We start from the raw sequence: 21,732 nt of genomic DNA, 5'->3' as shown, positions 1-21,732 counted from the left end.
TGAAAGTGAGCATAGTATTGCATCTCATTTTTTTAGTTTTTTTGTTTTTAATAAACTGGGACTTCTTTTGGGAAGCTAACCTTTCTCCATTCTCAGCTTTGGGTTTGGGTGAGATTGACCCCAACAGCTCTTGGGTAGATCTTAATTAACTGAAGCTAATTAGTATGTAGCATAATGCTAGAAGCTGGGATTGGTTTCAAGAATAATCACATGGCCTCATTAGGCCCAAAGTAATCAAATCTAGAAATTTTTATAAGCTTTTGAGTGAGTTTCTCTCTTCTGGGTATAGGTTTTAGAGGATAGAAGATCTGGTGAGGTGGCAGACTTCCTGTGACTTTGAAGGAGAATCTGTCATAGTTAACATACTAAGGAGGGCTGAACCAAGACACAGAGAAAATGGTCCTGGTGGCATCATCTCAACTCCAACAGCAAGCCATACTTGAAAACAAGCTTAGCCACTGAACTTTCCAGTTTTATGATCTACAAAATAATCTCTACGATTAAATAATTCTAAATTGGATTTTTCTGTGATTTTCAGTAAAAAAAATTCTGAACAATGCACTATTTGGCTTGTTCTAAAACATTGTCCTGCTTACTTCATCCTTTTTCATGTTAGCATAGCTGGTGACTGTGGTGCATGGCACTTGACCTTGACTTCCCCTAGGACTTTTGCACTCTACTGGACTTGATTTTGGTGTCCCCTTGTGGACATTCCTTATTCTGGTTCCATAATCCCACAGTTTATCTGCAATGCTGTCTTCTCAGTTATTGACACCATCTGAAACCAGACTCCAGATTTCTGTTTCTCACTGAGCACTCCCAAATTTCCATCTTTCAGTTAATATATTATAAATTATATTATATTAAATATAATACATTGTGGATTATATTATAGTATATTATGTGTAATATATTGTATATAATAAATGTTAGTTAAGTTATTAGAACTCATTCAGTTATTAGAATCCATTTAGAACGTCACAGGAAGAACTTTTCCCCACTCAGTAACTATACTTATCCATGTGTGGTCAGAACTATGCAAAGAACTCCAAGCAACTGTATCTTCTAATCATCGTGCTTCATGTTTATGGCTGTGCTGGACCTTTTGGATGGAAAACTCAATTTCACATCATACTTCAAGTTTCATTAATCTCCGGAGAATATCCAAGAGAAAAGAAGAAGACAAGGCATATGTTACAATAGGATCCTTGCACTTCTTTGGATAGATCTTATAAAGACTGCCTGGGGGCCACAGTCATCAGTTCCAGCCTAGCTTCTAATATTAACTGAAAATCTGTGTTCACATATTTGATAAAATCCAGTGAATTATTCCAAAGACAGTACCTCAAGAAGCCTGTTCCTCCTGCAAAGACACTCACATTCTTGAAAGTGTCAGTGTCATCAAGGAAATAGCACTTTATCCTTCTGGATAATCCTGTAAAAAAGAATGAGTTGTGGATTATCCTTTCTTACTTTATAAATGAAGATAGCGAAGACTTAGAATTACAGGACCACAAAATATGTGCCAGAGACTGAAGATCCTGAAAGCAGCTTAAATTACTCTTTCAATATCCACATAAAGAAACCAAGGTCCAGGGATGTCAAGAGACTCACCCAAAGTCACATGGTCAGAGTCAAGATAAAGATCTAAATCTCTTTGACTCTAAAGCAGTGCTCTTGGCTCACATCCCTCTGAAGCTTTATAATCATTGGTAGAATTGCTTCAGGACACTACATGGACATTGACTTTTGAAGACATATTACTTTCAGAATGTATTGGTCCTTTTTTTCCATCACTGGGACAAAAATATCTGACACGTGCAACATAAAGGAGGATAAATTTATTTCGGCTCACGGTAACGGAGGGTTTTGCTCATGGTCTGTTGCCTCCAAGGCAGAAACCACATGACAAGAGGGTGTGGCTGAGGAAAGTTTTGCTCTGCCTTAGCAACCAGGAAGCAGAGAGACAGAGAAGAGCCAGAAGGAGAGATGTACCTTCCAAAGGCACAGCCCAAGTGACCTACCTCTTCCAATTAAGCCCCACCTCTTAATTGTACATTTAGCTATGAGCTCATCAATGGATTGATGCACTGATCAGCATAGCATACCCTTGATACAAATATCTTCCAAAAGTGTCACCTCTGGACACATGAGGTTTGGGGGGAACATTTTACATCCAAACCATACCACAGGAAAAAGTCACATTTAACCCTCCATGTAAGGAAGTTCATTAGCTCTTTTATAGGGACAAACTTCTCAAATCATAGTGATTTTAATCAACCGTTTATTATTTCTCACAAGTTCTCTAGTCTGGGTGAGGCCAGTTTCACTGAGGTGTCTGCTGCCTGATGAGAATGCTGGTCTAGAAGGGGCTCAGTTAGGATGACGGTTAATCTCAGTACTGGATGGTCTTCATCCTTCAACAGAAGGCCTAGATGTGTTTCCATGGCAACCAGGCACATTTCCAAGAGATGAAGAGCGTGTTTAAGGTCTCTTGAGAAGTAAGCTTTGGACAGTACAATGCCACTTCCATAACTTTCATCTGGCCAAAGCAAGTCACAAAGCCACCCCAGGTTCAAGGGGTGACAAAGTGGACTCTGCCACTAGATGTGAGGAGGTATAGAAAATTGCAGAAGGCATGGATACCAGGAGGAAATGGTGGCAGGTAGTTTTGTAAATAGCCTCTCTCAAGAGGCACGTTGCACATTTGTTTCAAAAAGGGACTGAGCCACCCTAGTTTTGCTACTAATACAGCAGAAAATGGATGGATATGTGTGACATATAATTTACCATCTCACTACTCACGAGAGTGCATGTGGTTGAATTTATAAGGTGTGTATTAGGGGTGTGTATATGAGTGTCTGTGCATACATATGTGAATTTATGCTCTCTTAAGTTTTCTGAGATGTGTAATATTCATATACCTACTCCTCTCAATGAGAATTATTATGTACTGCAAACAAGTACTAATAAAAATTAAAACTTTTAAAATTAAGTACAGATTTTTTTAAAAAGATACATTATAAAGATGGGATGTTTCATGGAAAAGGAGAGCAGCCTGCCCTGTGAAATGGCCCCCAACAGAGCCCATCTCAAATGACAGACTATAAATTATACTGTTTCCTGGTAGCAACAGTATATTGGGGAACAGAATTTTCATTTTCTGACAACCAAACCACAAAAAAAGAAAGCACAGAAAAAAATGTTTCCTGGAAAGCCATATCAGAAGGATCCCACTAGGGAAAGAAGATCAGCTACAGTCACCTTCAAGGTGTCTTGATTCTCAGAAGCAAAAGCTCGCCAGCCCCTGATACCACATGCTCACCTGAAGGGACAAAGCCACCTCTACTCTCACCATTTCCATTAAACTTCCCTATCTGGGTGGCCTCCAGATGGAAAATATCCAAACCCTCTGGTTAACCAACACTGAGATTATGGACTGAACAGCTGCTGAGTGACAGGCACTTGGAAACGTGCTAAGCATATAAAATGAAAATAAAAGTCATGGCCCCTGTCTTCATATAGCTTGTAGTCAAATGGGGGAAAAGACAATCAATGAAGATGTAGTTAAGACATAAATACAAAACTGGAGATAAATGATATGAAGAAGACAACAGAGTGCTTTAAAAGAGAGCAAGACTGTGCTCTAGTTGGAATGTTTGTTCCCACCCACCCTGGTACTGAACTTTAGTTGCCATTGTGACAGTGTTACAAAGTGGAAACTTGAGGAGATGCTTAGGTTGAGGGCTCCACACTCATGAGTAGGGTTACTGCATTTATAAGGAGCAGTTTGGCCCTCTCGTCTTTCTGCCTTCCGCCATGGAATTATGTAGCAAGAAGACTCTTACGAGATGTGAGGCCCTTGATCTTTGACTTCCGAGCCTCCACAGCTGTGAATAACTTCTGTTCATTATGAATCACCCGATCTCAAGTATTCTGTTGCAGCAACACAAAATAGACTAAGAAGGGGAAGCCAGTTTAGGAGATCAGGAAAGTCTTGATTGATGTTGCAGCTGAGATCTGGAAGGTGAGAGGAGCTAGTCATGCAAAGGGAGGACGGAAGTACTATTCTAAGCCTAGCAAAGAGCATGTACAAAGATCCTGAGTCAAGAAGATTAGAACTTAAAGATCTGAATGATACTTGGTGGAACTGAGGGTCTGGCGAGTAGTAGAATGCAAGATGAGAGTGTAGAAATATCCAAGAACAAATTATGGTCAAGGTCTTGAGAGTTATGTTGTGGAGTTTGGATTTTACTTTGGGAGCAATAGTAAAACAGAGAAGTGTTTTTTTCCCCTAGACTTCTCCAGAAATTCAGATATTTTTCATATAGGAAACTAAGAACTCTTCCAGATTCATTCTCCTACACTTCAGGTTTGTGGACCTACTTCCTTATCCTTGGGGACCCGCCGAGACACAGGCCCAAAGTGTTCCAGTCTCCATGGACTGAACGCCACACCTTTGAACTGCATGCTGGCTCCCCACAAGGCTGGTGGACTCTTGATCCTTCCTAGGACTTGTCTTTTCTTCTTCTTCTACAGTAAGAGTCCAGGATGTGCTATTCCTGCCCCAGCCAGCCTAGCATTTGTTCTCTTCTCCTCTTTCCTTCTTCCTGAATTGCACATCCCCATACTCGAGACTCCAAGCCATTCTGTAGCACAATCCATTTCTGTCCTCTAGCAAGAGTCCTTCTCTCCCCTGGGGCCCATTTGCCAGTTAAAGGTCAGAAGATTCTGCTCACTGGGGAAATCTCATCTTCTTTGCTCTTGCCAGTGAGCAAATACTGTCAACATTTCATCACCAGTAACCCCTTTTCTTTTTCTTCGACCTTTTTCATCAACTGGTATGTTGAAAGACATCTCCCGAACATGTCATATCTAATAACCCTATCAAATCTTTAGCAAGCATTTTCTATATGCTAAGAACTGTCTTAAGTGCTTTCCTTACAGCCTTGTATTCAATCCATTTATAAGACTGGAATGCATGGGTGGCAGATTCCATTTCCCAAAGATGACCGCAATAATACCACCCATTAGACACACTTTTCTACACTCTTCCCTCAATCCATTTAGAAGCAGATTTTAATCGTCTTCCCCTTGAACCTAGCTGGGTTCATCTCACTCATAATTAATAGAGTGCAATAAAATTGATCGACTTTTTTGAGATAGAATCTCACTAATTTACCCAGGCTAGCCCCAAATTCACCACCAACCTCCCATTCCACCTCAACTTCCCAAGTAGTTGTGATTTCAGGTGTGCACCACTATACCTGGCTTGAAGGGCTGATTGCTAAAGCTTGGCCATATAAGGTAATGAAGCTTTCCCGTTAGAAAGGACCCTTTTTGGAGCTCTGAGTTGTCATAATAAGAAGTTAAACCCAAAGGCTGCCAAACTGGAGAGGCCATGTATACACATTCCCAAGAACAGCTTTGTGGTGCCTTAGACAGCACTTGACACTGCTGGCCAGCTATTAAGTGGACCACCTTGGATGCCCAGGTCAGTGGAGCCTTCAGATGACAGCATCCTCAAATGACTCTAGACTACAGTCATGCAAAAGTCCCCATACCAGATCTGCTCAGCCTTGCCTTTCTTAATTTTCTCATCCACAAAGTCATGCAGTTGTTTTAATCCCTAAATTTGGAGATAATTGGTTAGAAAAGAATAGTGATCAAAACATTAGGTATTGTTATTAATCATGTTCTTCACATGAGGAAACCACAAACCAACTAAATCCCCTTTCCAAGGTCGAAGAGCTCAGAAGTGATATGACTGGAATTTTAGGTCTTTCATACAACAAAGCCTGTGTCCTCAGTATCCGTCTAGTAACCAGTGGTCTGTGCAACCTGGTTATGTGTTCGATACAACATTCAGAGGGAATGGGCTTCCCATTCAGGGATGGAATCCAAGGTTGGAAGCTACTATTACTATTCTAGGTTCATACTGGAAATTAGCCTCAGGAGCTGAGCTGCCTTCTGGGGTGCATGCAGGCATCAGGATGCTGTGTGCCATGCCCACCTTGTCATGTAACTAACAGGGAGTTTTCCTGAACTTCAAAAGATAGCATAAATTGCAGGTTAAGAATGGAATAAACTATGCCATTGAGTACCTGTATGAGCATGAAGCAAGAAGTTACTCCACTTTCACTGAACCTCCCATCTCTCCGATGGTAAATGGGATGGTGATAATCGTAGTTAATTCATAGGGTTGAATGTTAGATGAAGTAATGTATAAAAAGTACTGAGCACATTTCCTGGCAGTCAGTATGTTCCATTTAAGTGCCCCTTCTTCATTAGTTACTATTTTTATTATAAGCTAGAAACAGATACACTTTAAGCCTTGTGAAGTAAGCAAAAGCTCTTCCCCCACTCCTACTCCACCAAGCCCCTTTATCAGTGCTTAATTTGCCGGAATGTCCTCACAAATCCAGTAATCAAAGGAAGAACACTTTCTTGGGTGAGTAAAAAGATACACAGTGAGTGAGAAGTGGCTAACCTAATACAATGTCCCAGCTCCTTATTTCTTTACCTGAAGGTAGCACTGTCATACCAGAATGGTTAAGAATTTGGGTACCTAATTTCTCTGGCTCTTGGTATAAAAAAATGTAAATGGTATTGATGACCTCATGGTGGTATGAACAGTCAATGCAGTGACTAATTTCTAGCCTTGGAGCCTGGAAAAGACTAACCTTCTTCCCCTTCCTCTCTCTTCTTCTTTGGGTCACTCTTCAAAGGATGGCTACTCATTGTACCCCTCTCTCCTCTGTGGTTTCCAGAGATCTCTAGACTCATAGCGCTGGTTTCCAAGGGGTTGGACTCTTTCAATAGAAACTCAAGCAAAATTAGGACACCACCTGCTCCACCCTTCTCATTCTACCCTCTGGCTCCAGGGAGACAGGAAGACCAGAACTTGTAGCATTTATGGGGCTTTGTAAATTCACCTGGGCTTTGCAAAGCCCGTAAAGGAACAAAAGGATGAGAACAACCTGGGGTCGTGGCAAGAATTCTGGATTTGAAGATGAGGAGACCCGAGTATCAACCAGACTCGCATCTCTTTCCTTTTGATCCACCTCTCCTGACATAGTACCGAGACTTGGCTTATTCATCTGTATAAATGGAGACAACCACATACCCATCTTAGAATTAGAAGCTTATTGTAAGGTTTAAAGAGAATATGAAGGTATGACAGGAATCTATCCTACAAACACACAACTGAGGCAGCATTAGCAGGAGTTCTCCTGAAGAAGGAAGAAGAAAGTTCAGTTCTGCACACTCAGCAACCCCTCCATCCTCTTGGAGAAGTCACAATATTCTCATGTTTCTTGCTCCCAAGAACAGTTCCCTACCCAGCCCAGTACACTCTAGCTGATTGTCCACATCCAATTATCATTGGATCTCATATATTTAATAAAAAATAATTAGTAATCACAAAGTATTTGCAAAGTAGCGGGTTCTAAGAGCTTGACATGGATCATCTCATTTCATTCACAGAGTAATCACATTGAGGTAGTTGCTTTTATGATCCTTAGTTTACTGATGAAGAAAACCAAGTGCAGACAGGTTAAGTCATTTATCAAGGTCACACAGCTGGCAAAAGATCCAGGCAGGGTTGACACGATAGCTTTTGCACCTGACTCCTGCACTGATGATCTTCTATTGTGTCATCTTCATCTCTCGCTAAGATTCCTACAGAAACTCCTAGCTGGTGTAAGTGTACCTGGTCTTACCCTTTGCAAACTATTCTCCCATCCAACTACCAGCAAAATCTTCCTAAAAGACAACCCTTATAAAGTGACTTTCTGACTAAAGCTTTTCAAGGGTGCTCCATTTTCTGCAGAATAAAGACCGGGCTCCTCCAATCAGCCTATAAATCCCTGAGGGGTCTGATCCTGCCTGCCTCTTGCTAGCCTTCTTCCCTCCAAACTCTGCCCATTTTATACTAAGGGACTCTAAGGTATTTCATAATTTTCCATTCTGCTGCATGTTGATGATTTAGTTCCTTAATCCTCCTGAAATCCTTCTTCAACACCTAAAATTCATACTCACCCAATTCTGATACAAAGGCTTTCCTGCTGCACCCAAGACTTCCCCCTGGCTTCCTGAGTACGCTGGGCTTTGCCCATCACTTTAGAATGCAGAGATTTATTTGCACACCTATTTGTGCTAATATATCACAAGTTCCTGGAGGTGGGATCCTTTTATAGCTCCTGGGCACCTCCCATATTACCAGTAAAATAGGTCACTGATAAACATTGTCAGAAAATATTTTTAGTTATGCAAAACTGTTCCTGTTAGTATAATGGCCCAATACCAGGAATCATCAGGATTTGTTATGGCTTGCATCTAGATGTCCCCCAAGCCTCATGCAGTCTTAGGTGCAACTTTTCAGAAGTGGCTGCATCAAAAGTGTGTGATGGTGTGATTAAGCGTGTGATGCTGGTTTCAAGGGTATGTGATTACTAAATTAGTCCACCGATTGGTTTGGCATAGTTCTGGGTAGGATTGAGAGTGCCCCACCCTGGGTTTGAAATATAAAGGACAGAGAGATGGCTAGTGCCATTGCTTGTTACCTGTAACTCGGTGCTTGCTGTACTTCCACCTTCTGCATTCCACCCACCATGAACGGTTTCTTCTCTGTGATGCCCCTCTGCCATGCCACCCTGCCTTGGAGCCAGCCAACTATGTGCTGAAACCTCTACAAACTGTGAGCCAGATAAATTTTTTTTTCTTTAACTTTGAGTGTCAGATATTTTGTCTCAGCAACAGGAACAGTAACTAAGACAGAACTCCAATCTGTCCCCTGGGCCTTCTATAAGAACCGCACCTTCCTATCTCTGTTTGTCCTTTCTCATCTCCTGGCTGACACCAAAACCCAAGAGTACAATGAGTTTCGGCCTCTAGTCATCCTCTTCACCCCCCACACAGCATCAGCCATTTTTCTCTTCTCTCTATACCAGCTTTTCAGTTTCCTTCAAATGCTTGGGGCTGGTCTATCACCAGCTCAGACCAAACAGGTCTGCTCTTGGACCACTCTTTGCACCACCTGTGTTTTCACTAGGCTTAGCTGAGACCAGAAACGGAATTTTCAAGAGACACATTTATTGAGCAACCAAGGAAAGCAAAGAAAAAAGATGTACCTAGAAAAGGAGGGTAAGATTTTATGGTTCCCAGCTTTCTACTTGTGCATGCTTCCCATGATAGACTGAGAGCTGTTCAGGTCATCATAGACAAGGAACTTTATCTGGGCTGGAGATGCTTGTGGAATGAATGAGGGAATGAATGTGTGAGTGACTTGCTTAATGCTCTTAACTGGACACTTTACTGAGCTCCATCCCCAAGGTGCCCCTGTATAAGGGTTACAGGAAGATACACTTGGCACAATGTGCCCGGTCAGAGGATTCAGTTATCAATCCTTCAGGACATCTCAGGGCACAGGATGCCTCAAGCCCAACCTGTCATGCGGAGGAGCCTCATCTTTCCATGGCCCAAGAGTGGAATTCCAATTCTCCACTTGAAAGGGAGACCATCATCCAACTTATCTCTGTTCCATACCTCAGGGCAGACCTACTGACGTTGCCAGGGAATCTGCCAGGTGTTTTATTTTTTGCCTTGGTGTGTAAATGACATCTAGCTGCCTTTCTGGCTAGAGGGAGGTTTCTGCTTTATTCAGGCTCTGGAGAGCAATCAATAGCACCAGCACCGAGGTTTATCTAATTTTACATGCAGGCCCACACCACCTCCCTGTTCTGCTACAGGGGCTTGGCTGTTTATTGCTCAGCCTGCAGTGCATGAGCTGCCACCTCTTCTGTGAAGCCTTCCCAGGCATATAGCTCACAACCCTACACACACACACCAGCTCTCCTGTCTCCCAGACTGCATCACCCCCAGAGACCTCAACCAGGCAGCAGTGCTCCCTTAGTTTTTGCTACATGAGCACCATGCCATGACTTACAGGCTTAAAACAATAAGTACTTACGAGCACATAAATCCGTGGGCGGTGTCTGGTCTCAATGGGTCCCTTCTACACTTTCAGGCACCTGTCAGTCAGCTAGATTCTGTAGGACTGGCTGGCTGTGGGGCTGGACATCTCTCACCCTCCAGTACACTAGCCTGAGTCTGTTACCGTAGTGCAGGATGCCAGGGTGAGGGCTGAAGGTGAGGGCCCTCTAGAAGCCCAAGCACACAGCTGTTTCCATCTGCTCCCAGACATTAAGAAAGCAAGTCACAAACAACAGCAACAAAAACAGCATTGGCTTCACGGTTAAGGAAATGGGCACCACTCTCTAAGAGAAACTCTTTGAACTTGTGTTACCAAGAAGCATACACACAGAAAGAGAATGGCTCTGTGGCCATTGGACTAACCACAAGCATCTGTTTCATTACGTAAGCCTGTATCTGGTAAGTATTAGATCTCAGTGTAAACCCAGGAATCTGAGTTCCAAGTAACTGTTGAGAGAAAATCTAGTGTTTAACTTACAGTTTGAGGCTGTCATGTGACTGTGGGCAAATTATTTCCTTCTTTTGCACTTCTATTTCCTCTCTTGTAAAACAGGAATGCTAACAATACCAGAGTTGTAAGGGTCAAATGATGCATAAATGTAAAGCCTTTAACACAGTGCTTGGCATGAAGCAAATACTTCATAAAAGTGCCTTTTACTATTATTATTGTTATTAAGAAACAATAGTTATTATTTCATCTGTCATGTACTAAAGCTATGGAATTCCCTCCACAAATTCTTTTACTGAGAGTTCCTCAAGGGCATGGACTATATGTTCAAAAATATTCACTGCAGCATTTTTTTGTAACAGGAAAACATTTGAGAGAAACATAAATGCCCGATCATAGGGGGTTGGTTAAATGAATGTTAGTATATCGACCCAAAGGATTGCAATGTAGTCATTAAGAATGATGTAGCACTCTGTGAGCTGACATTGAAAGCTGAACATGACGTATCATCAAGTGGAAAGGAAGGTTACAAAATAGTACATAGTACAGAGCCATCTGTGTAAAATATATTTATGTGTCTAGATAAATACACCAAACTGTTGGTGGAAACACATACAAATGTGAAGATGTGACGGTGTTTGTTTTTGTGAAGTGAGATCATAACCCCCCCATTTCTAGCTTTACTAATTTCTCTACAGTGCAGTGTCTCACTTAACTAAAAGTATTTTAAAGCGGCAGTGGGAGAACCACTCTGGTTTACGAACATTGCTGTGACTCAATCCCTGAACTCGGCACATAGAACTTTTGAGCCTCTGAATGCCAGGGACAGAGTGGTGGTGGGGAGCAGTGTTTCACTAAGGCTGCCTCTCCACCAAGCTCTAGGGTATATTTCCCAGAGCTCCTCAAAAACTACTGAGAATCTGGATGCTGTGACCCATGTCTGTAATCTCAACTACCCTGAACGCTGGGACAAGAGGATCACAAACTGGAGCTCTACCTGGACAACTCCACAAGACCCTATCTCAAAATACAAATAAAAAGGGATGGGGATGCAGCTCAGTGGTAGAACGTTCCTGGGTTTGCTGTCCAATACTGCAAAGCAAACAAAATCAAAAGCCACACAACAATGACAAAAAAGCAAAAGACTACAGCTATCGATGAACTTCTCTGACCTTCACGTGGGCACCCATAGTCACTTCACTACCTCCCTTCCTCCTGTAACAAACTCATAGTTCCCATGAAGCCAGTACCGGGGGAGGTAAGGCTCTGTCTTCAGGGGCGGTCTCACTTTCCCTCCTCCCCGCTTGGGCGATGGAGGAGAAAGGACTGGAGGCAGATGCCCAGGCTTGGAGCTCCACCTGTGCCAATGGATGGGGCTGAGGTGCTGGACAGAGGAAAGGCAAGAATCACCGTCAGCACCCCTGGAGCACACAGACCTGATAAAAGGTATGGGAAGGCTGAGCTATTTGAAAACCAAGAAAGGCTATTGTCCATGATGCGGCTACTCATAATCTCCCACAGAGACGCTTCTGGTCCTAGGGGAAATGCACGGTCCGTTCTGGGCAGCCTTGTCCCTCCCAGCTCACCTGGACTCGCAGCTGTCTTGGCTCCCAGTTTATGTGGCCACACGGTTATGATCCAGGCACCCACATTGTCTGGCCCAATTCCGTGACAAGATCAGTGTGTCCTCTTAAGCATACCCCTAAAGCAAAAGGAGCCATCCCAACAGCTTTAACAAAAGGGGATTTGACCAAAAGAGGATTTTTTTTTTAACCAAAAAGTTTTTTGTCAGGTGAGAAGTGAACATGTCCTGGCTAGGGTGGGTTACCTTGATGGAGCAGTTTCTGCCGGATTTGGACAGCCAGGAAGCGCTGGGGATGTTTGCTGGAGAAGATAATTTGGGGTTTATGGGACTTGGGAATGGGGGAATTACGACCATCAAAGGAAAAAGGTTTAGAGGACCACTATACTGATTTTTAAACCATATATCAGAAGAACTTCTCTAATATGCCTTTGTCTAGATCAACAAGGCAACTTCCCCTTCCCTGGTTATTCATAGAGAGCCTTGGTGGACATGGTATCACCCTTGTCACACCAAAATGCTAACGTTTGTGGCAGTGTGTGAATGTGATGTTAAGCTGCAACACTGTTAACTATAAGGAAGTTTGGGAATTGAGGTAAACTGTCTCCCACTCTCATTTACCAACAACGAAGGCAGGCTGGCTGTGAACTACTAGCCATTATTCTTCCCCTTTCTAACTTCCATAATTGGGTTAGAACGCCTCTGCCAGACAAGCATGCTTCTACAACTCGAGCTGAGTTAGAGTGCTTGATAAGTTAGGCTATAAATTGGAATGTGTTTCCCCATCTGGTATCTAACTTTAAGGACTCTCCTAGTTTTCATGAAGCACTGAGCTGAACATCAGAGCCCAGGCTTTTGTGACATTCACAGGTGCTTGGTGGTCAGTGTGTATAACAGTGATGGGACCTCTGGGTTTTATAGCGGAAAACCACACTTCATAGTAGAACTTCTGGGCTTTTCTTCCTACCACTTATGACTTCCCTGTTCATTTCCTGAGTGGCCTTGACCAAGTTTGTAAATCTCTCTGGGTCTCAGCATTTTCACCAACAAAATGAGGATAAGAGCAACCAGCCTCTCAAGGCTATCGTGAAGTTTAATAAGATAACCCATTTTAAGTGCTCATCAAGAGTGTCATCTGGCAGAGAGGAACTCAGTAAACATTAATGACCACTAAGATTAAAGTTCATAAAATTCCTGAGCATTAGGGCATCGCCGTACATGAGATCTTTGTAGAACAACCCAAGGTAAATGTGGCAGGGTGAGCTCTCTTTTCAGATGAAGAATATCCGCTGTCACAATTGTCTGCCTTAACCAGTTTGAGTTAAATCCACCTCCCTGCCTAATGCATAGTTATAGCTGAATGTAGCTAGATGAGAGCTCCAAGCCATGCTGACTGCTCATCACTTCTGTTTATGTCCCTCAACTCCAAAACAACTCTGGATGCAACCTGGTAATTACTCCGCGCACTTCTAGCTCAGGTCCTGTCTCCATCTCCCCATTCCATGTCTCTTGCCTCCTTCCCCTCCCCAATCTTCACTATCATTCCCTGAGAAAATGGAAACACTGCCAGGGTAACAGTTTTAGGTTTCCAAGGTGAACACTGGGAACATCTTTGGTGAGAAGGGCTGCCCTCCCTCCTACGCTTGATTCTGTCTTAGGCTCCCTTAAATTATGCTCTGAGTGTCACCCCTTCTTGTCTCAGAAAGATGTCCATTGATCCTGAAAATACCTCCTCTTTATTTTTTATGACAATTCTCTGTATGAGGCCAATCCCATAAGCATCTAAGTGTCATTAAAACAACGAACAATGTTAATTATGGCTTTCCCAGCCCAGAGCTTGCCTCATTTCTCCACTCCTGCTTACCTGAAAGGTTTTTTTTTTAAATATTGAGGACAGAATCCAAGACTTTCATGTTGAACCACATCCCCATCCCTTTTTTAATCTTTTTATTCTGAGACAGGTAAAGGATCTTGCTTAGTGGCCCGGGCTGGGCTCAAATTTCCGATCCTGCTGCCTAGGCTTCCCAGAGTGCTGGAGTTACAGACAGGCACTACCTTGCCTGGCTACCCTAAAGCTTTTCAGAAGCATCACTACTGTGTGCTGTATCCACATCCGCACCTCCTCTTCCCTACAACCTTCTCAACCAGCTCTCATTCCAGCTACTCCAGGAAACAGCTCCTGTCGGGCTTGCCAGAGACTTCACAATGTTTAATCAAGGCCAGGCCTTACTCTTCTCAACCACGCCATAACAGTCAGCCTCGTTGACTGCTCCATCCTTCCTGAAATACTTTCTTCCTGAGTTTCTGATCCTCCTCTTGCTGTGCCGGGTGCTTCTCCGCTTCCTTTTCAGGTTCCTTTTGCCTCTCTTGCCTTTGCATGTTGAAGAGTGGTTTCTCTCAGTCTGAAACATTTTCTCTTCTATGCCTGAACCGAGTTGTCTTTTCTGTCCTTCTGACTTCTCTCTAGGCTGAGGGCTCCCGGGTGCATCTCTCCATCCTAGACATCTCCCCACAGTAGCCCCATATGCAACGATTGCGTGAACATCTGATGGGAATTTCTAACCTAAAGTATACAAAACTGAACCCCTGATGGCTCAGCCCACAGTAGCTCCTCCTGAAGTCTCTCCTATCACAGAAAATGGCAGCATTATTCTTCCAGTTGTTTGGGCTCCAAATCTTAGAATTATCTTTACTCCTCTCTTTTCCATACCATATTCAATGTGCCTGAAACCCTATTGCTTCTTCTCTCAACAGTAAGCCAGAGTAAGACTACTTCTAACAACCACTACTGCCCAGGCTGAAGACATCTTCATCGCTCACCTGGATTAGTTCTGTAGGCTTCTCAGTCACCATCCTGTTTCCACCATAACACTCCTAAACTGATGCTCAATATAACAGCTAGATGGGATTTTGTTCCTTTAAAAATAAAAAATATAAAGAGCAAAATAAAATATAGATAATATGAAATAGGGAGGTAGGTCTTTTGCAAAAGGAATGGAGACCAAGAAAGAGAGGGAATAGGGAGGGAGAAGGGAAGGCAATGGAAGATAAATAATTAGTATATATTATGTCCATGTACCACTGCCCCATGAGGAATGTAATCATTATGTACTGCAAACATGTACTAATAAGCGTAAAAGCTGAAAGAAAAACATGCACGTAGATCATTTCACTCTCTACTAAAAACCCTCCCTTAGCTTTCCATTTCACCTCAAGAAAAAGTTTCAAAGGCCTTGCAATAGTCAATAGAAAAACCAAAGGCCCCCAATGGCCTTTTGGAACTGTGTCTCTTGCCAGCACTCTGCTCTGGCCATCTTGGCTTCCTGTCTTTGAATGCAAGAACCAGCACCCCTCTCAGGGCCTTTGTACTTGATGTTCTTTCTCTAGTAAGTCATATGTTTCACTCCAACCAAATCTTTGCTTAAGTATCATCTCTTCAGAGAGAATTCTGATCTCTTTATTCCCTGCTGTTTTATTTTTCCCCATATTACAACCTCAATATTAGGACTCCTATTGTATTTTGTTCACCTAGCACACTTAGTAGTTCTCAGTCCAGTTAATGAGTGGACAAGTGAACCTACCTTTCCTCAACCTCTAGTCATGGATGGGTAGAGGTTACCGTGTTGAGAATGAGCTGACAGTATGATGATCTCAGAGGGAAAGACATAGGCTTGGATAGAATTTTGTAACCTATACATTGTTTATGAAACACCCCCTCTCTGAGTAAGATTTTGCCTGCAACATGAGAGCAATCACATCCTCTAAGGTTGTACAATTCTGAAGTCCCTCTTAATTTACATAACTCCTCAGCCACCACTACTAAGGTATGAGGGGAACCATCCATGGTGTATGTGTCATGAGCATTTGCCACAGGTTTTTGGTCTACTCCACCAGTAAACGGTGTCTCCTTTCAAAGCTTCTGGTGGGCTTTTTCAAGATCCTTGCAATCTCATTTTTATAATATGAATTGGGCACATCGTAAAGACTTATTGCTTGATTGCTCCAAACTATGGGAGGAGCCATGAAAAGCTAGGAAATGTTCTACAATAAGTCTTACCATCTGACTCTGTAACTAGCAATTTCACTAATTGATTTCCCTTTGCAATTATGGTGAGTTCACTTGCCTGTATTCATTCCCAGCAAAGCTGTTAGACAACGTAGGCTATAACCCCCAAGTTTCAGTGGCTTCACAAAATAAAAGTTCATTTCTCATCCATGAAACATTCAGACAGACATTTGGAAGGGGGCCTGGCCTGAAGGAATTCTGTGATCCAAGTCTGTCCTTGCGATCCTACAATCCCTTAGAGCCTTGGAGTTTCTCACTAGAATCCCTGCTAGTAGATAGGAAGAGAGCAAGCATCATGGACCAGAGGATCATAGGAGCCAGGCTTAGGAATAGCAAATATCTACTCTAATGCCATTGGCCAGGATTCTGCCATGGTCACACACGGCTGCAAAGGAAGTTGGGAAATAATCATCTACCCACGTGTCCAGGAGGAAAAGAAAATTGTTTTGATGAGTAACAATTCAGTCCCTGCCACAAGAAAACTGAAGATCATTTTCAGCTTGCCCCAGAGCACATGATGACAAGTTTTATTTCCCTTTTTTGTTTTGATTCTTTTCTTAGCACATATTTGCAGTACATAATGATTACATTCCTTGTAGAGAGCTGGTACATGTACATAACACACCTTAATTTTTTTATCCTTTTGTCCTTCACTCCTTTCCCTCTTCTTCCATCTCTTGATCCCCTTCCATTTTTTTTAATTGGTACATTTTAGGTATGCAATACAGTTACATTCATCACTGGGACTTTGTACCTTTATATGACTTATCTTGGTTCTTATTTTTCTCCATTCTCCAGCCTTCCCTTCAGACCCTCTACCCTTCCCTATTTACAAAGACTCTCTTTCCATTTTTTTCCTTTTCTCATATCTTTTTCTTTTCCCTTCTTACCTTTCCCTTACCCCTCTCATTTCCCTTATATCTTTAGACCTTTTCTTCCTATTACACAATATCAGTCTCATCTTTTTAAAAACCTTCTGTGCTGCAAGAAAAACCACCAACAGAGCTAAGAGGCAATGTCGGGGAAAAAATTTACCAGCTGTTCCTCTGACAAAGGTCTACTATCTAGAATATATAAAGAACTAAAAAAAAATCAGAGCCCCAAATATAAAGACCCAATTCAAAACTGGGCATCTGAAACAAACAGTCATTTCTCAGAAAAAGAAGTAAAAGCAGCAAATAAACATATTAAAAAATGTTCAACATCACCAGTCATTTGAGAGATGCAAACGGAAACAACGCTGAGATTTCACCTCACCCCAGAAATGGCTGCTATCAAGAAATCAATAACAAATGCTGGCAGGTTGTGGGGAGAAAGGGACCCTTCTTCATTGTGGGTGGGAGTGCAGACTGGTGCAACCACTGTGGAAATCACTATGGAGATACCTCAAACAACTAGGATTAGAGGTTCCATCTGACTCAGCTATTCCCCTGCTGGGTATCTTTAAGCTTGTGTGTCTGATTCATTTTATCATATTTTATTTCTTGAATAATCTGGGATAAGTTAAAAGCACTGTCTTCATTTTTTCTAAAAATCTTCTCTAATCTCATTTTCTCTTGACTAACTAACTCTATCAGGGTGAAATGCTTAAAATTTATTTATCCACAAGTTGGCTGCATTTCCGTTTTCCTAGGTTTTACTGATGGCTCTATCTCACAAATCATACTGATATCTTAGATACACAGCACGAGAGACTTGGCAAAAACTTCCATCTTATTACACTGTTATTATTAGTTACTGAGAGTGTCCCAAGTAGAGGCAATAACTTAAGCAAAGTCCTTGAGGCAAAGAGGAGCTCTTTATAGTGGAGGAGCATTTATGGCCTAGAGGCTTGACATGACGGCCTTGGCATCGGACAAATCTACCACTGCCATTTGGGTGAGTTCAAAAACGATATGTAACATCCAAGGCTGTTGTTATTTCTGTAAACTAGGATAACAGAGGCATTGATCTTGTAAGTTTTTATGGGGATTGAATGAGACAGCACATCCAGGTACTTAGCACTGTGCCTGGCATATTAACCATGATGATTATTGTGCCATCACCATAACTGCCATAATTCTCCACCATCCTTTGCTCAGGTCCTTGTCTCAGAGAACTTTTTCCTTCTAGGCAGTTTCTGCCTTTCTCATCCACTGTCCAAGTGACACAAAACAGCTGTCTGGGGCGATTGCACTTTGATGGTGGGTGCCTGCTACTCTGCTGAAACCCACACTTGGGCCTTGCCACCCAGATTTTGAGATGGCGAATGTTCTCAGTGCATGAACTTCCATCAGCCTCAGCTCCATCTGGCCCCTCTTGCCCTGCCTGTCCAGAGCTGCACTTATCTTGTGCCACATGGGTTAGAATTACAGTCACTGGGTGCATCACCCTGGAAATTCTTACATATTTACCCGTGCTGTGATTGCCTTTAAATTTCAGTACCAGGCCACAGCCAGAAGAGTCTCTGAAGACTGTGAAAATGAAACCCCTGTGAACAAGGAGTCAGCTCAGCCAGGCTCTCCGATGCATCCTATCTCACATACCTACCAGCCCTAGCAGAAAGGCTGCCCTCCCTTCTCTTCTGGGACTTGCTCCAGACACCTAGCAGTCAAGGGAATGGCCCATAGTCTGCCATGTGAGGCCCTATGCAAACAGGAAATCTCTGTATCATCAAGGGAATCTCTAATCTCTGTATAATGGACCTTTGTTACAAGCTACAGGCAACAAATCATCCTTCCACCAGGCAAAATGATTCTTACACCTTGTAGAGTCCGTTGTCCACTGTAGTGAAGACAGAAGCCTAGCATAGCTGTGCTGCAGATATTCCCCCGGCACATTTACCTATGAGAGATAGAGAGAGAGAGAGAGAGAGAGAGAGAGAGAGGCAGGTTTACCCCTTCATCATCCTATCTACAGTTTATTTCTAATCATTCATTCGTTTAGTCCGTCAATCAAGAAGAATTTAATAAGTACTTATTATGTTGCAGGCCGTAAGATCAGTAGTGGGAACACCCGGATAAACAAGGCTGCTTCTTTGCTTGAGGAACTCACGATCTAACCATAGCCCTTTACAAAATAGCATACAGGATGCTGAAGTAGAAAGGAGCATGTGACATCATGGAAATGCAGAAGAGGAAGGGACCACTTTGCCTGGTGGGAGATGGTGAGTCAGAGAAAGGATTCTCTGCAAAGGGCACCTAGCAGTCCTGAAGAAATAGGCAGAAAATCAGCAGTGTATCCAACAAGACTGTCTTTGTTGTAAGTACTGTGAAAGAAGATTATCTCTGCTCTAAGATCTGTAAAAGACACTGGTTAGTCTAAATACCAGAGTTATCGGGAGTATTTGTTGGTTGTTTGAAGGAATCCAAGGAAGAGATAAATATGAAAATCTCGAGTGGCAGGAAGATATAAATATGAAAATCTCGAGTGGCGAGAACCCAGAATTTTGGAAAATCTCAGCAGCAAGAGTCCATGATCTTCCTTTTAAAAATCTTAAATTGAGATAACATCTCCACCCACAGATAGTCTCTGTATTTCTTTCTGGTAGGAAACTCCAGATTCTTGGAAGAACTTTACTGGCATGGTTTGGGTCAGTAGGCCTTTCCTGGTTTATTTTGCTGACAATGAATTTTCATTTCAGATAGTTTAGACCCAACCATTGAATCCAGAGTGCTTCTCAGAGAAGAGTCATTGTCACCACTTGCTGGGTTCCCTTATAGACATGGTGGCTGCAAGGAGACGGGATGTTCCGGCTGGAAAGTACAGTGTGGAGAAGAGCACTGAGGCATGGGGGCAGAAGGGTATGGTGTGATCGTGACAGAAAAGCAGGTTTGAAGCTGCTTCCTATGTGCAATCTCTGCAACATTACATGTAAACAGAATATCCATTAATCATGTCGTCATTTGTATGCAGGAAGAGAACCTGTTAATTACGATCATGTTAGTTAAAGTTTGTTGGCTAACTGAAGCAAATAGAACGTATATTAGAAATTTATATTTGGAGGAATTACAAAATTGAAAAAGAGGTGAAAAAATCCTACTTGTCCTTGACAGGATCAAGATAACCCCACGAAATCTTGTTGGCAGACATCCCTCTGCCTTCTTCTGGTCACTTCTACCAGGACAAATGGAGTAGAGCAGTCTGTGGTTAAGTTTTTGTGCAAGCCAGATGTGGGGAAGGGAAGCAAGATTCAGTGGTTTCCAGGAATTTTTCTTCACTGCAGAACAGCAAGGGTGTCAGTGGATGACAAGGAGAAGCAGATTCCTTCAGGTGGACAGCTTGCCAGGGCCTGGCTTGGGCACACTGAGGAGGAACAACTGCTTTGTGGAGGACTGGAGGTTCTGAGAACCAAAGCAGAAGTCCAGGGCTGATATGGGGCACTGGGTATCTGATCTGCCATTGCTGCATGGAGGGGGATCCCAGGACCCCAGAGGGTGTACAGAGAGCTGTCGATAAGACCAAGACTTTGCATGCTTTGCTTCTCCCCGCATTTCACCTCCCTACAGCGTCTCCACACCTACTGATGCCTTTAACATCCACAGCATCTACAAATCCATGGACAGTGGAGTCAGACAGGATGGGCATATCTTTAGGCCCTTGCTCTCTCCTAATTGGGTGAACTTAGATGAGTTATGCCACCTCTGGGCCTCTGTTTTCACCTGAAACGTGGATTTAACCATGCAATTGAGTGGCTATGCAAAAGAGTGAATAAGAATGAGAGAATATATAGAGGATGTTCAATAAATGGCATCACACAGCAGTATTTTTAAGTCAATGTTGATTGTCACTATCCAGGAATGTCTATGCTAACCCTCTGCCCTGAACTGGGAAGCAAATACCTAATAAAAGAGTTTTTTCCTGCTCTCCTCTGGCAATCTCAAACTGTTTGGTTCTGGTGGATTTTGGCTGTTCCTCACTTTTGACTGATCACAAGAGTTTTGCATTTTTATGATCAACTAAGGACAGGAAGGAAAGACTAGATGGGCCAGGATTGAGCAGGTGGCTCTGCCCTGGCATTGGCCTCCCATAGAAATTATTGTCCATCCTTTATGCCATGCTCAGGCCACACTCCTACTGTCCCAGGGATGCATTTAGCTACAAGTAACAGAGCAATTGATTAAAAAGTGGTTGAAGCAATAAGGCTTTCTCTTTCTCACACAGCAAGGCACCCCAGCTGGATGATGTTAGAGGTGGTATCTCTCGGCTTTTATCTCTGCAATTCACTTCATGATCACAAGATAGCACAGCACCCATGCCTAAGGCAGGAAGGAGAAAGGGAAAAGAAAGAAGTAGCTCAGACTCTACCTCCACCCTTTATTAAGGAAGTAAAAGCCTTCTCAGAATCAATGGGAAGGCTTCCAGGCAGATGCAGTTGGCCAAATATATCCAAAGACCAATCTCATTTGCCAGGAAAGCAAGGATTAGTATTAACATATTTTCAGTAGAGTCTAGCCATGGTTCCTCTCCAAGGACTGGGAACGCTATTGCTCTGAATAAAACGAGGAGGGAGAATGAGAAAATGGGCATTTGGTGGGTAATAAACAGGGCCTGCCCACCTTCACTCTGGGAAGTCCCCCTGGGAGACTGACTGGCCGCAGGACACTGGCTAGTGAGGGGCTCTGTTTAAAGTGGGAATTTGAGGGACACTCTTTGGAAGCTTTG

The 21,732-nt window shown here is 42.8% G+C and overlaps 1 long non-coding RNA gene across 4 annotated transcripts in view; it reads right to left on the bottom strand.

Annotated features, from left to right (window-relative positions):
- The window catches only part of LOC104876965, a 228,846-nt gene that overhangs the window by 71,084 nt on the left and 136,030 nt on the right, over positions 1–21,732 (bottom strand). For 3 of the 4 annotated variants that reach the window (XR_004518552.1, XR_004518550.1, XR_004518551.1), the window contains exon 4: positions 1,345–1,435. The exons of the other annotated variant lie outside the window; for it this stretch is intronic. This is a non-coding gene — a long non-coding RNA (uncharacterized LOC104876965). The remainder of the gene's footprint in view (positions 1–1,344; positions 1,436–21,732) is intronic. 4 annotated transcript variants of the gene reach the window in all.

This window comes from Fukomys damarensis, unplaced genomic scaffold (genome assembly GCF_012274545.1).
Source record: "Fukomys damarensis isolate Sample0158 unplaced genomic scaffold, DMR_v1.0_HiC HiC_scaffold_23, whole genome shotgun sequence".
Taxonomy (NCBI): domain Eukaryota; kingdom Metazoa; phylum Chordata; class Mammalia; order Rodentia; family Bathyergidae; genus Fukomys; species Fukomys damarensis.
Note: the sequence above shows the minus strand (reverse complement) of the source record. Positions and strands in the feature narration are given on the sequence as shown.